General features: G+C 46.6%; 1 protein-coding gene across 6 annotated transcripts in view; it reads left to right on the top strand.

The window, feature by feature from the left end:
• The window catches only part of CSNK1G1 (casein kinase 1 gamma 1), an 89,572-nt gene that overhangs the window by 14,516 nt on the left and 62,997 nt on the right, over positions 1-12,059 (top strand). For all 6 annotated transcript variants that reach the window (XM_048956360.1, XM_048956359.1, XM_048956358.1 and 3 more), the window contains one exon: positions 4,542-4,648. The gene's annotated coding sequence lies outside the window, so the exon portion shown is untranslated. The remainder of the gene's footprint in view (positions 1-4,541; positions 4,649-12,059) is intronic.

The raw sequence follows: 12,059 nt of genomic DNA, 5'->3' as shown, positions 1-12,059 counted from the left end.
CAAAGCTCTGCAAGCAGCAGTGTGGGGTTTTTTACTTACTTTTTACATAGGTGTCAGACGATAAATACTGTTCTGAGTGCTGCCCGAGTATACAGTGCAGAATAAAAGCTGAGGTTTTTATTCTCCAGTTGAGCAGAATAAATGTAGATGTCAGCTTTGGGGTGTATTCAGAGAGGAATTTGCAAATTACTGAATGCGCAGAGGAGCTCTGCTGCAAGCACAGTCGTGAAGGCATTGAGCTGTGTGCCCAGCTCTCCTCCAGGTATCGCTGGTAAGTGTTTGTTCCCGGTGAAAAACTTGCAAATTACCTGGCAAGGTAAGGCTTTTCTTTCTGATGCAGCTGCTTTCTGTGTTTCAAGGGCAGACGGCCTCAATGCGTAGTCTGGGTCTCTTCTGCTGTTACAGCTACGAGGCATAGCTTTAATATCTACTGGTAACTAGCAAATAGCAGTGCATGCTTATTCCTTGACTCTTACTTATTTGTTCTCTGCAATCAAATTGAGTCCTTTGGTTTCCCTTCTGACAAGAACTGGTTATCTTTACTCAGCTTAAAGGGCAGTGCTGGCTTAGCTCAGGTCACGGCAATGAGGTGCTCAGGGCTGGAGGTGGGAGGAGGGAGCTTCAGCTGGAGCTAACTGCAGGTGGGATCAGGAGCAGAGCTGTTGAGGTGGAGTAGGGCTGCTGGGGCCACCAAAGGCTTCTGCAACGTCAGAGAAGCTGGGCAAGCCCAAGAGAAGGCTGTGCTGAGCACTGCTGCATGGCCAAAAGCCCACACTGGCTTGGGAAGACCCAGGAGTAAAAGCTGAAGGAGCTACATCTGCTTTTCCTCTTCTTTTCCTTTTCTTTCCCTTTCCTGGGTATCTGCTGCTAGCTCTCCTCTGGTTGCTGAAGGTTAGGAACGTGACCACCCCGGAGTTTTGAAACTCCTCGTGTTCAGAGAGTTTGTCTTTACTGCTCTTAGTTGTCTCAGTAGCTTTGGTTAAAGGGCTGTGGTGGGAGAGAATGAAGTCCTGAGTGGTGGTTTAAAAACAAGCAAAAAATCCAACCAGAGCATGGTGTGTTCCTCAAGATCGCTTATGTGTATCTGTTGGTTGAAACATGTTGCCTTCTCGAGGGAGGGCAAGCTTTTCTCTAGACAAAACTTGTGAATGCTGACATGCTGGACTTGGAAATAGAAGTGTTGCAGGCTTCTATGCCGAAGCTGCTCACTAGTGTTGATGTCTCCTGAAAAGACTTTCCTGCACACCAGAAATGATCTGCAGAGACCTCATTTTTCCATGTGGGTGTGAAGCACTTTAAATGAAAATGTGCTGACCCAAACGTGCATTGCTCCAGGTCTGACGGGGGATTTCTCAAGTATGGCTCTGTATGCCACCAGTCCAATTTCTCACCATTGAAACCTGATGTGTTGTCCTTGCTCTTAAGGTTTGTTCCATCATCTAATACCAGTGGCAGCTTTTTGACCCCTCTTTCAGTGCTGGCTGGTGCAAAGACTTCAAAGTGGGGTAGCATCCATTAGGTTGGAATTGTAATATTGCTCCTGTGCATTAAACTCGAACCTTTTTTTTTTTCTCCAGTATTATCCAGAGGTTCGTGCTGCTAAATGTCAATAAAATGATAATGAGGTGAAGAACAAAGATCCCAAAACTGTGTGCATACCACCTGTGAGCCCTGTGAGGAAGGGTTTTGTAGCGTCACTTCATGCTGTGATGGAAACAGTGTCCTCTGGGAGCTGAGCAGCATCTGTAGAACGCCCTGAATTTTTTAGTGCTAGGCTCTTGAAATCATCTCTCTTGGCTCCCACTGCTGCAGGTCCCCAAGACGAAGTGAGGAAAGGAAGGATCTGGCTGTGTGTTAAGATACAGATGTCCATTGTTGAGGTGCCTTCGGGGATGTTGCCTGGGAACCTAAAACAGGAAAGTTGGCTTCTCAGCTGCACTTCTCTTGGAAAGTAATGGGGAAGAAAACCTTGCAAGGCTGAAAGCTTCTGTATTCCTGTCCTTCCATTTCTGGCACCCTAAAGTAGAGATATTCCTGAGGAGGGTGGCACAGCGGGAACTGAGGCATCCTCATGGACTGGCTCCCCCTGCGTGCTCCTGTAAGCCCAAGGCTTGGCGTTCAGCATGTACATCTCCAGGCCCAGCGAGTGCCATCGAGGAGATGTCACAGGAAGCTCGCCAAGCGTCTGGAGGTACTAATTAAACACACAAAGGCTTAATTGCCTGTCAAAAGCTGGAAGGGGGCTGTCTTGTGGCTTAGGACAGCCTCTTTCATCCTCATTCCTTCTTTCAGTAGCGGAAGAGGTGCGCTGCACTGTGTTCTGCATAATTTGAGGCTTTCTGAACATGGCTACCACAATAACTTGTGCTCCAACCGGGCTGACCACATATTCTCACTTGTGACCATTGCTATAGAGGTGGCTATTTCATGCCATGCCAAGCACGGCTCCTGGCTTCTAGTCCAGATCTGCCACGTGCTGAATCATGCAGGGTCCTCCCCTTACTTCGAGTTTCTCTGCTTTGCCAGAGCAATCTTGCTGCCAGATGGGGTTTCTGGGTGAGCAGCGCAGCACCATCAGCGTGCTGCCGGGTCGGACAACGGCTCTGCCTTGTGAGCTCAGGTTGCTCTTGAGGCTGAGTGTGTCTGTGAGGCGCTGCTACGTGGGGCTGGGAGCAGCGGTGTTTGCTGAGCTGAAGGTTGAAAGGTCTGGTTGCAAATGGCCCACGTGAGGTGAGGATGGGTTTTTGGGATTGGCCTTTGCCAGCAGGAAGTTGTGGAGATACACTGGGTATTTTCTTGTGTGACACTTTGACTCCTCCGTTCTTGCCAATGTTGTTCTTCCAGCAGAACATGAATAATAGCTAACCTCTAGTTTAGCAGAGCGTGAAATAATGTTTACTCTAGGAATAGCCCAGCTTCCTTGTTGGGAGGTGCCAGTTCTTAATGAAAGTTGGTATGAAGTTGAAGATGCCAAGTCAGTCTTCGGTCAGGGATCCCTGATAGGAATTCGTGTGTGTGTTCCTGCCTTCCTCTGAAGTGTAACTAGAGCATATTCAAGGTGGCAGAAGAGCAAGCTTCCCCTTGTGCTCAGTATTGAAATACAGGGACTGCTTCATGAATGGGATGCTGCTACCCTTTGCCCAGGTGACCCAATGAAGCTGCAATCCCTTCTTGCTGCACACAGAGAATTGACAATTTTCTAGTTCTTGTAGGGCTTGGGTTGGGACAAGTTCGGCCAGTTCTTCCTTGCTGTGATGTTTGACCCGGTCAAAACACTTAAAACTTGAGCACAGGGTAGAACTGAAGTTTGCCTTAAGTGCTTCCTAATAAGCATAATATTAGGAGGCACACTCAACCCAATGCCTTTTCGTATTAGAAGAATGGAAAGGCTGAGTGCTGAAGCTGTGGAGCAGGTACCTGGCTTCATTCACAATGGGTACAGGTAATTGTGGTGAGGATTAATAATGGTGCCTGCTGTGAGACTTTTGAAGTCTCGTGCAATGCCACTGGGCAATCCTCATAGCTTCTTGTACACAGTTGAGGAATGACACTGGAAGAACGTGTGTATGACTTGGGCTGGACTGACAAGAAGTTTATAGGAGTATAGGCAGAGTGAAATCCTGTGTGCTGGAGTCGAAGCGGTGCCTCTTGGACGCTCAGCGATGGCTTTGGTGTATTTGTTCTTCACACTGAGGACAGCAAAAATGCTCTCCTGGCTGATGTGCTGGGGCAAGTGATGGGCATCTTCTGCTGTGGCCGGCATAGAGGGGTCAGTAGTTACAGAACAAGCTATTGGAGAGAGTATGGACCCTTAATCTTCTACCCCTGCTTTAGTAGCTGCGAAAACGCAGCTAGAAGTGCAAGCTCTGCACACCCCTGTGCATTTGGGAGCTGGTTGCTCATAGCCCAGTGCAAAGCAGCACATGTGGGAACCCCTCTTGTACATGGCTGTCCGCTTTTTCACAACTTGAAGTTGTTTTTTTTTTTTAATGACTTTTGTGGGAACAGTCCATGCCTTTTCTGCTAAGGAAGCTAGATGCCTCTGCTTTGTGTGCAGGACAGAACAGCCCGTATCTGCTCATTCAGAGCAGAGCTTTCAAGAAATGCTGTGAAACAGTTTCATTTTAGTTCATCCTTCATATCCCCGTCGCAGAGGCTGTGTGCTCTGAAGGGTGTTGCGTGAGGAAAAAGGTGCAAACAAAACAAACCCTATGTGCTTCCTTCTGACCACAGCACCTGGGGCATGGCAGGACACACAGCCAGCCCAGGGGTGCTGCCTCGTGATTTGGGAACCTGTTTTCCAAGGTGGGGAAATGCTGTTTCCCAGAGAGACAAAAAACATCTGTAGTTGAAGAAAACCCTGTTGCTGAAGTACATTCATAGCACAGAAAGCTGTTTGTTTGCTGAGACGGGGAATAAGTAGAAATAGTAGAGGTTTTCTACAAGTGATTTGTCTGCCGGCATGCTTGGAAGCTGGTGTTCTAGTTTTAGCTGTTACGTTTAGTTTCAGTGTTACATTTCAACTTTCTCTTGCCTTCCAGTTTCCCTACAGAGATGACTGGCTAGCTGCTGTGCTGCTCCATGCCCTGGCACTCACTGCCCTGTGATTTCAGATAACAAACACAAGAAGTGACTCACAAAACGTGTGGTGAGTACCTGGGGCTTTGGATTCGGGGGTGTACCAGCATGTTATCCTTATCTTTGCTCCTAAAAAGTATCTGGAGCGTCTATGGAGAGATGCCAGGAGACCAAATGCAAGTTGTTCCGTCCTTGTTTCTGTTTTAATATATTCTCTCAGTTTTGCCAGCTTTTCCTTTTTTTTTTTTTTTTTTTTTTTACCTGAAGTATCTGTGAGCTTGCATCTCTGATCTACTTTCCCTAGCTTCATTTTTAGAAGCATGAGCGTTGAGCTGAAAAACTGGGTAATTGCCATGCTGCCTGCCAAGTGTGAGTGTCTGCAGCAAGGAAACTGGGCAGGATAAGTCCCAGAGTTTTGTGAGGAGATGAAGCTTCTCAAAATGTGCTTTAACTTTGGTAATGAGGTACCAGGCTGATGTGCTCTGTAAATGAGATTTGTTCCAGTATGGCAACTAGAATATGGGCTGGGTTGCCTGTTCTGGTAGTGCTCGCCTCTGGGACAAGCAGAAAACTCAAAACTGAAGCTGTTGTGAATTTTCCTCTCCTGAAGAGAGAAGGGAGAGCAAAGGTGTGTGTTTGGCCTTGGCATGGACAGAGGCCTCGCTTTCATTAGCCATTAATGATGAAAATAAACCAAACAAAGAGGCAAGTGCATTGGGTGGATGAAGGCAATGACTTGGAGACAGCAGAGCAGGTCTCTCTGCTTGGCACACGTTTCCTGGGGGTGTTGGTAAGGAGTACTGCAGGGGTGGTACCAGATTCCCTTCTGTGTAGGGTTTTTAATTGTGTCTCATCCTTTCGGAGTGCTGTTTCTACTTCTGGACAGAATGACTTCAGAAAACAAATGCCCTAAATTGTAATTTGCATTTTAAATTTTGTATGCAGCCTTATAAGCCTTTGACTTCTGGTAATTTCAGCAGGAGAGTGGAGGAGACAAATGCCAGGATGGCAGTTTGATACTGTTGGTAGCTTCCAGACTGGAGGAGAAATTGGTTTTCAATTTTGCTTGATATGGTATGTCCAGTAATTTTGCAGTTTTGCTCCTTGAAAGTAATTTATGGGGTTTTTTGGTGCCAATTGTAAGAATGCTGTTGATAGTGTGAAAAGTGTTTCATTGGAGCAGTTCAGACTGATGCTTTTAACCTCTTAATATGAGTGCAACAGAAGACTGTAGGCATCTAACTCTGCTTCACTTTTTTTTGTATTGTTTTGTCTTAAAGATAAGCCCCTGGAGTCTGAAGCAGCCTGCTTAGGTGATGTGGTGTTGTGGAAGGTTGCTGCCAAGTCATTGCCTTGTTTTTCTTCTTCTCTGCCTGTATGAAGTCTGGGATCTTGGAAGGTTTCTATCAGATGAAACTGTTTCCGTGCCTTTGGGATCATAGTGTGCTTTTCCACTTGAGAGAAGCTTCTGCCCTGCTCACAGTGCTTAACTTTTTCCTCCTTTGCTTGCTTTCTGCTTCACCACTGGCACAGAGATGTAGATTTCTAGCACAGACTGCTAGGCAGTGGGAATGCTAAATCACGAGATGACCCAAGTGCATGTTTTTTAGTTGTTGAGGATGCATTACTGAAATTCCTTATCATAGAATCACAGAATGGCTTGGGTTAGAAGGGACCTCAAGGATCATCAAGCTCCAGCCCCCCCATCTCCAACTGATGCCTTATCAATTCCAAGACATTGAGAAGTGCTGCTTGCCTCAACCACGTTCTTGCTCCCAAGCTGCCTACAATTATGTCCCTTTCCTGCATTGTCTTGTCTTTTTGTGTACTTCAACGTTTAAACCAGCTCCAGATTTCCCATTTCACTCTGTTCCCCTGTGCTCCTCTGCAAGCCAGCACCACACTTGTGTCTTCATCTGTAAGATCTGTTTCAGGATCCTGAAGCATCCTGACTTCTTCCCACTTCCTGCAGAACCTGTGCCAGGCTCTTCTGCTTGCTCAGTTATGCTATGAAGCCCATCCAAGGGGGCAGCCGCTGAATCTGCCGTGCTTTCCCCCACTGTGCTCAGCAAACCTGCCACGTCCCATTGGGAAGTTTGGCTTCAGAAGCACTTTCCTGGATGGCATGGATGAATAAGAGCAGCAGAAGCTGAGTTAATGGTGAAGTTCCTGGATTAAAGGGTTGTGAATGTTTAATCTCTGCTCTACTCAGTGAGTGCTTTTCTGCATAGCAGCAGATCCAGCACGTGCTGGGATGTGATGGAGCGGTGCTGGACACGCTGTGCTGTCTGAGCATTGGCGGGGATTGCAGAGCACACATCTCCATGCAAAAATCCATCTGAATCCAAAATCTTACCCTTGATGTCAAGATTGGGTGGTGGCAGTGAAAGTTGTGGGTGCCTCTGCTGATCTGTGGCTGCACATGAAGTGGTCCTGATGATGTGTGGTAGCTAAAATATCCTTCTGTACAAGCAGCTTTCTAGTTGCATTAGTCATCCATCAAGCTTCTGGATTATTTAAGTGGTGCAGCTTTCCTCAAAGAACAGCAGTGTCTATTTGTAGAAAGGTACATCGTGTGAAGTGCAATTCCAGTATATGCGAGTTACGCTGCTCGAGATGTTCTCAGGAATGCTGCATCTCCTGCTGTGGGACTTTGTGATCTGTGAGGTCCGTACCAAAGGTCTGGAATTGTGGAAGGCTTCGGGTTGGTCTTGGGCACTCGAATAGTGCTGTCATTAGGGGTCCTTCTCAGCTGTGAGGCAGCAGTTGAGCAGTGTGCAGTTGAGCTGTTGGGTGCTGGGTGCAGGAGCTGATAAACCCGGAGGAAAAAGGAGCAGTGACCAAAAAGACGTGGTGCAGGTGGAGTGTTCTGCTACGTATGGAGGCAGCCTATCTTAAATCTTTAATGACCAAAACTACCTTTATTTTTAACTCTTCTGGGATCTACTTAATCAGACTTAATCTGAGTCTTGAAACGCCTGGAGCTGAACTGGTCCTCTCTTGAGCCACAGTTCAGCTGTTCCTAGCAGTGCTGTTCATGGAACATCTCTGGGACAGCTGCTAATTAGAAGGTGAATTGCAGCATGATTGTATTTCCATCAACTTAGTAAAAACTTCTACTAAAGGGTTTTGTTGCTTTTGAATTTTTGTGCTGTAATGCATACCGGGTAACTTCACTGCATTCTAACCCAAGAATTAAGCACTGCTTTGTGTAACGTTTGAAATTCATAAGCTGGCAAAACACTTGCTCTTGCTTGTGCAGCCTGGCTTTTACGTAACTCATTATTTTTGCTCAAGTGTTGCAGATAGTCTGTTTCCTGTAGCAACAGCCACCAGATGTTTAGCTGAACAAGACTTAATTCTTTAAAATTGACCTGTAAGAAATGTGTGAAGGCGAACGTGGGGGTGGAACAATTGTATGTCGGCATGGTTTCCATTTACGCACTGAGAACCCTGCGAGCCTTGCCGTTTCGTTTGAGCAAGGATGGATCCTTCTTTGTGCTGTGCTGCGAGGCCCTTCCTGTGGTTGTTAATGCTTCCATAACTGTGCTGTTTTGAGGCTGGGGGAAGGGAATCGAGCTATCTAATGAAGATTAACATCACTTGGGCAATCAGCACCGTGTGGGCTGAGTCTGGTTGATCTGCTGCTGTGCTGATCCTGCTATGAGTGTCAGTTGTCAGCTGGACTTTGTACTGCCTGTGGTCAACCTGGCAGGAGGCAGATCCATCTGTATGGAAACCAAATCCTGCCTCGCTTCCTTTGGTGGATGAAGAGAACGCCCTGGTGTTTTATGGGTGATAAAGGAAGGACAAGGGGTGATGGCTTGATATTAAAAAGGATGTGCTTAGATTAGGTGTGAGGAAGAAATCCTTCATTAAGAGGGTGGTGAGGCCCTGGCAGTGCTGCCCAGGGCTACGCTGCCCCATCCCTGCAGGCATTCAGCACCCCGGTGTCAGCTGAGTGAGTTAGAGATTCCTCTGCTGGAAATGAGAGTGGTTTATTCCCAGTGGTTCTTCAGGGCGCAGTGCAGGTGCTCTGCTCATTCATGTAGGAATTCCAGCCTTTGTTTTGGTGCTTGTTCTGAAATCCTGGATGCCTCCCACAGAATTATCACACAATTTCAGGAGGAGGTGACTTGAATCTCCATTTCTTCTAGCAGGATATGAGGCTGGCGCTTGCGTCAGGTTTGTGTATTCAGTCATTTTCAAAGCTAATGCATGATGACACGGTAAGGCTTTGCTGGAGTGAGCTTGTGAGTGAGGTGCTCTTGGGCTCCTTGCTGGGTTTTACTGCGGTCACCTGCTGTTGTCATCTTGGCACAACGAGCTGCATTTGTTTCTCCTTTAGCTTTATCCTAGACAGCTCCTTTTTGAAGTGTTATTGAATTATCTTGCTTACTAACTGAGGCTTTCATAATTGGAAAACTATGCTGAATTGAAATATCAACTAAATAATTGAAGTTGAGCATTTCCTATCCTGGTGGGAAGGGGAGGGAGGCTGTGCTACATCCCGGTGTTTCAAAAACATGTGAGGGTGGGAGATGTGGCTGCAGCTTCAGCAAGAGCTATTGCTGCTGCAGTTAACACAAATGAAAGCCTTTATGTTCTTGGCATGCTGCTATTATACAGGATACAAAGAGAGCTGCTGAAAATTACCAAACAGGGGAAGCAAACCTCCTCGAGAACATGCATTTATTTTGAGTTGTTCGAAGAATCATAATGTCCAATTGTCTGCAAGCTTCCCAACTGTTCATTTAGTGGAACAGCAGTCTGACAGCTTGCTGGAAATGATGATAGCATCCCCCTGCAACTCTCCTTTTTTTGTTTCTTGTTATCTTCTCAGTGGGGTTCAGCCAGGAACCTGATGGAAAGCCACCGCCAGACTTGGGAGCGCTGGCCCTCGGTGCTTCCCATCAGCCTGCCCTGCTCGTGGGCAGGGTGTCGCAGCTCAGCTTCTAATTGAAGGGTCCTGACCCTGACCTGTGGCTGCTCAGGGCTGGACTTGCTGCCTTCTGCTTAATTTCAGCTTCTCCCTTTGCTGCTAAATTGCTAAGGTTGTTGCAGGGCTGCTGCGTGTGGATGGAGTGGAGCATTCTGGAGATGCTGTGATTTGGAGCAGCATTTCAGACTTCAGAGGTTTTGGGGAGCTGCTTGGGGTTCACCTACAGTTAGCCACTAGGAACAGCATGAAACAGAAAATGTTATGGAGATAAACTGATGGCTGTCTGAGAGCGGTTTGTGCACTTCCCTCAGGTTGTGAGAAACCTGGAGGTAAATGCTTCATTATTTCACTTGGAAGGCTTCTGAAGTTTTTCTCATCACCTTGAACCTTCTCACTGTGCCTCAGCACTCGCAGCTTGCTGAATATTAAACGTGTCACCGTGTATCTGAGCTACTATAAGAACAAAACCAAAAACAGTGCATATGGAGCTTTGACTCGCACCCAAACTCTGTAGTTGTGCTGGCATAAATAGATCTGTGAAAGCTGTTTTCAGACGGTGCAGGGATACTTGGTCTTGCTGATTTTGCTTATGTTGGGGAGGGGGAAAAACCACCAGGAAAAGTGAAGCTAATTAACTGATACAATATGTATCTGCTCACCAGATGGATTAGGTATAAGCTGCTTTCCTACAAACACTTGAATTGAAAAAATTGCCATGCAGTAACTGATCTTTTCCTAAAAACAGCCCAGAGCCTAGCATTAACATGCAGCTACCACCGTAATCCAGGAAATGATTCCCTTCAGAGGCTGTAAAATTGTAATCCTATTGCAATAAGGAGTGTAAGGGAGGTCACAAGAGATGCAGGCATCACGTCACCTATATTTGGTACCATTTTGAGAGAAACCTGGGGAACCCTTGCAGCAGTCGGGTCAGGTCCTTGCAGTCAAGTCAGTGGTGAACAACCCCACTAAAGAGCATGGATTTGCTACTGCTCCTGGGACAGGCACCCTTTGGCAAAATGGTCCTGAATTGACCTCTGCTGCATCTGAACGTGTGTGCTGTGAAAGAACAGCAAGGGATGGGACAGACAGGGATTATCCTACTTTCTTCCTGGAAATGGTAAGCAATTTCTAAAGGTAAATACAGTTGCTCTTGCCTGCTTTTTATCCAGCAGAAGCTTACAGCCTTGTGGTTCATTGCTGTTATAAGTGCAGGTTGGGAAGCTACTGTAGCTTGTGGTGTTTGACATCTGCACAGGGCTTCTTAGGCACAGTCAGGCAGTGATTCCTCCCTGAAGGGATTTGAATATATGTAGGTAGGCTTTCTCTGCTTTGGGAAAGAGGAAAAGTGATGGATATCTTGCTTGATCTAAGCTGTAGAGCATGACACTGAGAGCTGCAGGTCCCCAAAAGCTACATAAATCCAGAAAGAAGTGGGACAGTTTTACTCAAAGGGAGAGAAGAAGCCCACCCTTGCTGTAATAGATTGCTTTGGGTCATGCACAAGTCTTTAGCTCCGATACAGAGAATTGCTGTGTTTTCCATGCTCCTGCAGCCTTGGTCAGATATGCTGCTGTCCATCTAAGGTGGCACCAGGTGGACCCGTGGTCTGGTTTCTCATGCTCTGATTACTGGCGATGACTTGATTTTTCTTTCGTATACAGTGAGTGACTCACAGGGATATTTCTAGCTGAATATGAAATCATTTCCAGGATTCACAGCACAGAAGTTGACTTCTGACACGTGAGTGATGTACAGCCAAATGCTGGGCTTGTTGTTTAGATACTATCAGGAGATGCTGCCCTTCTCCTCAGGAGTATGCTGTAGTTTTACTTCTTCCCGTGCAGAAGAAGTGCTTTACAAGCTGAAGAGTTGGACTTGTTTGTTTAGCTTTCTCAAAGTCACAGAGTTTGCATGGAATGGAGCAGACACTGTAGAGAAGTACTTCATCTTGGGAATACAGTTTAAAGCTGATGCTTCGTATTATGATGATCTGTGGCTGTGCGAGGCAAGCTTTGCAGCCTTAGAGGCTCAACCGTTTCTTTATTTCCCTGAAGGTTTGGTGGTGGAAAAGGGTTTGGATGAGGGCTTTGTGCCATTCAGAGGACAGAGACCCTTGGTAGCCCAAGCACTTTGACTTCCCTTGTTGGCTAGGAGGCAGGTCTGCATGAGACAAGGGTAAAGAAACAAACCACTTGTTTTAGCCTTACATGCTCTTCTTGTTCATAGCTCCATCAGTTTGTCCGAGAAAGCCTTGGGCTCCCTTTGGAAGACTTTGGCCTCCAGATATTGAAACACATGGAGCGATGGCCTTAGGAGTTGCCATCCTAAGTTGCCATCATCCAGGAGATCGATGCTTGTGAAATGAACGCTAAAGGTCCATGTGGAGAAAGCTGTCTGCAACTAGTCAAAGGCAAAGCAGCACATGCTCGTCAGGATGTGTGTCGTGTGGTTACAAATCTCCACAAGCACACGTTCTGCATCTCCTCTTAATTCTAAAAGTTGCACCCATCTAGATTTAAGAGTGAAGTTTGAAAGG

This window comes from Lagopus muta, chromosome 10 (genome assembly GCF_023343835.1).
Source record: "Lagopus muta isolate bLagMut1 chromosome 10, bLagMut1 primary, whole genome shotgun sequence".
Lineage (NCBI taxonomy): Eukaryota > Metazoa > Chordata > Aves > Galliformes > Phasianidae > Lagopus > Lagopus muta.
Note: the sequence above shows the minus strand (reverse complement) of the source record. Positions and strands in the feature narration are given on the sequence as shown.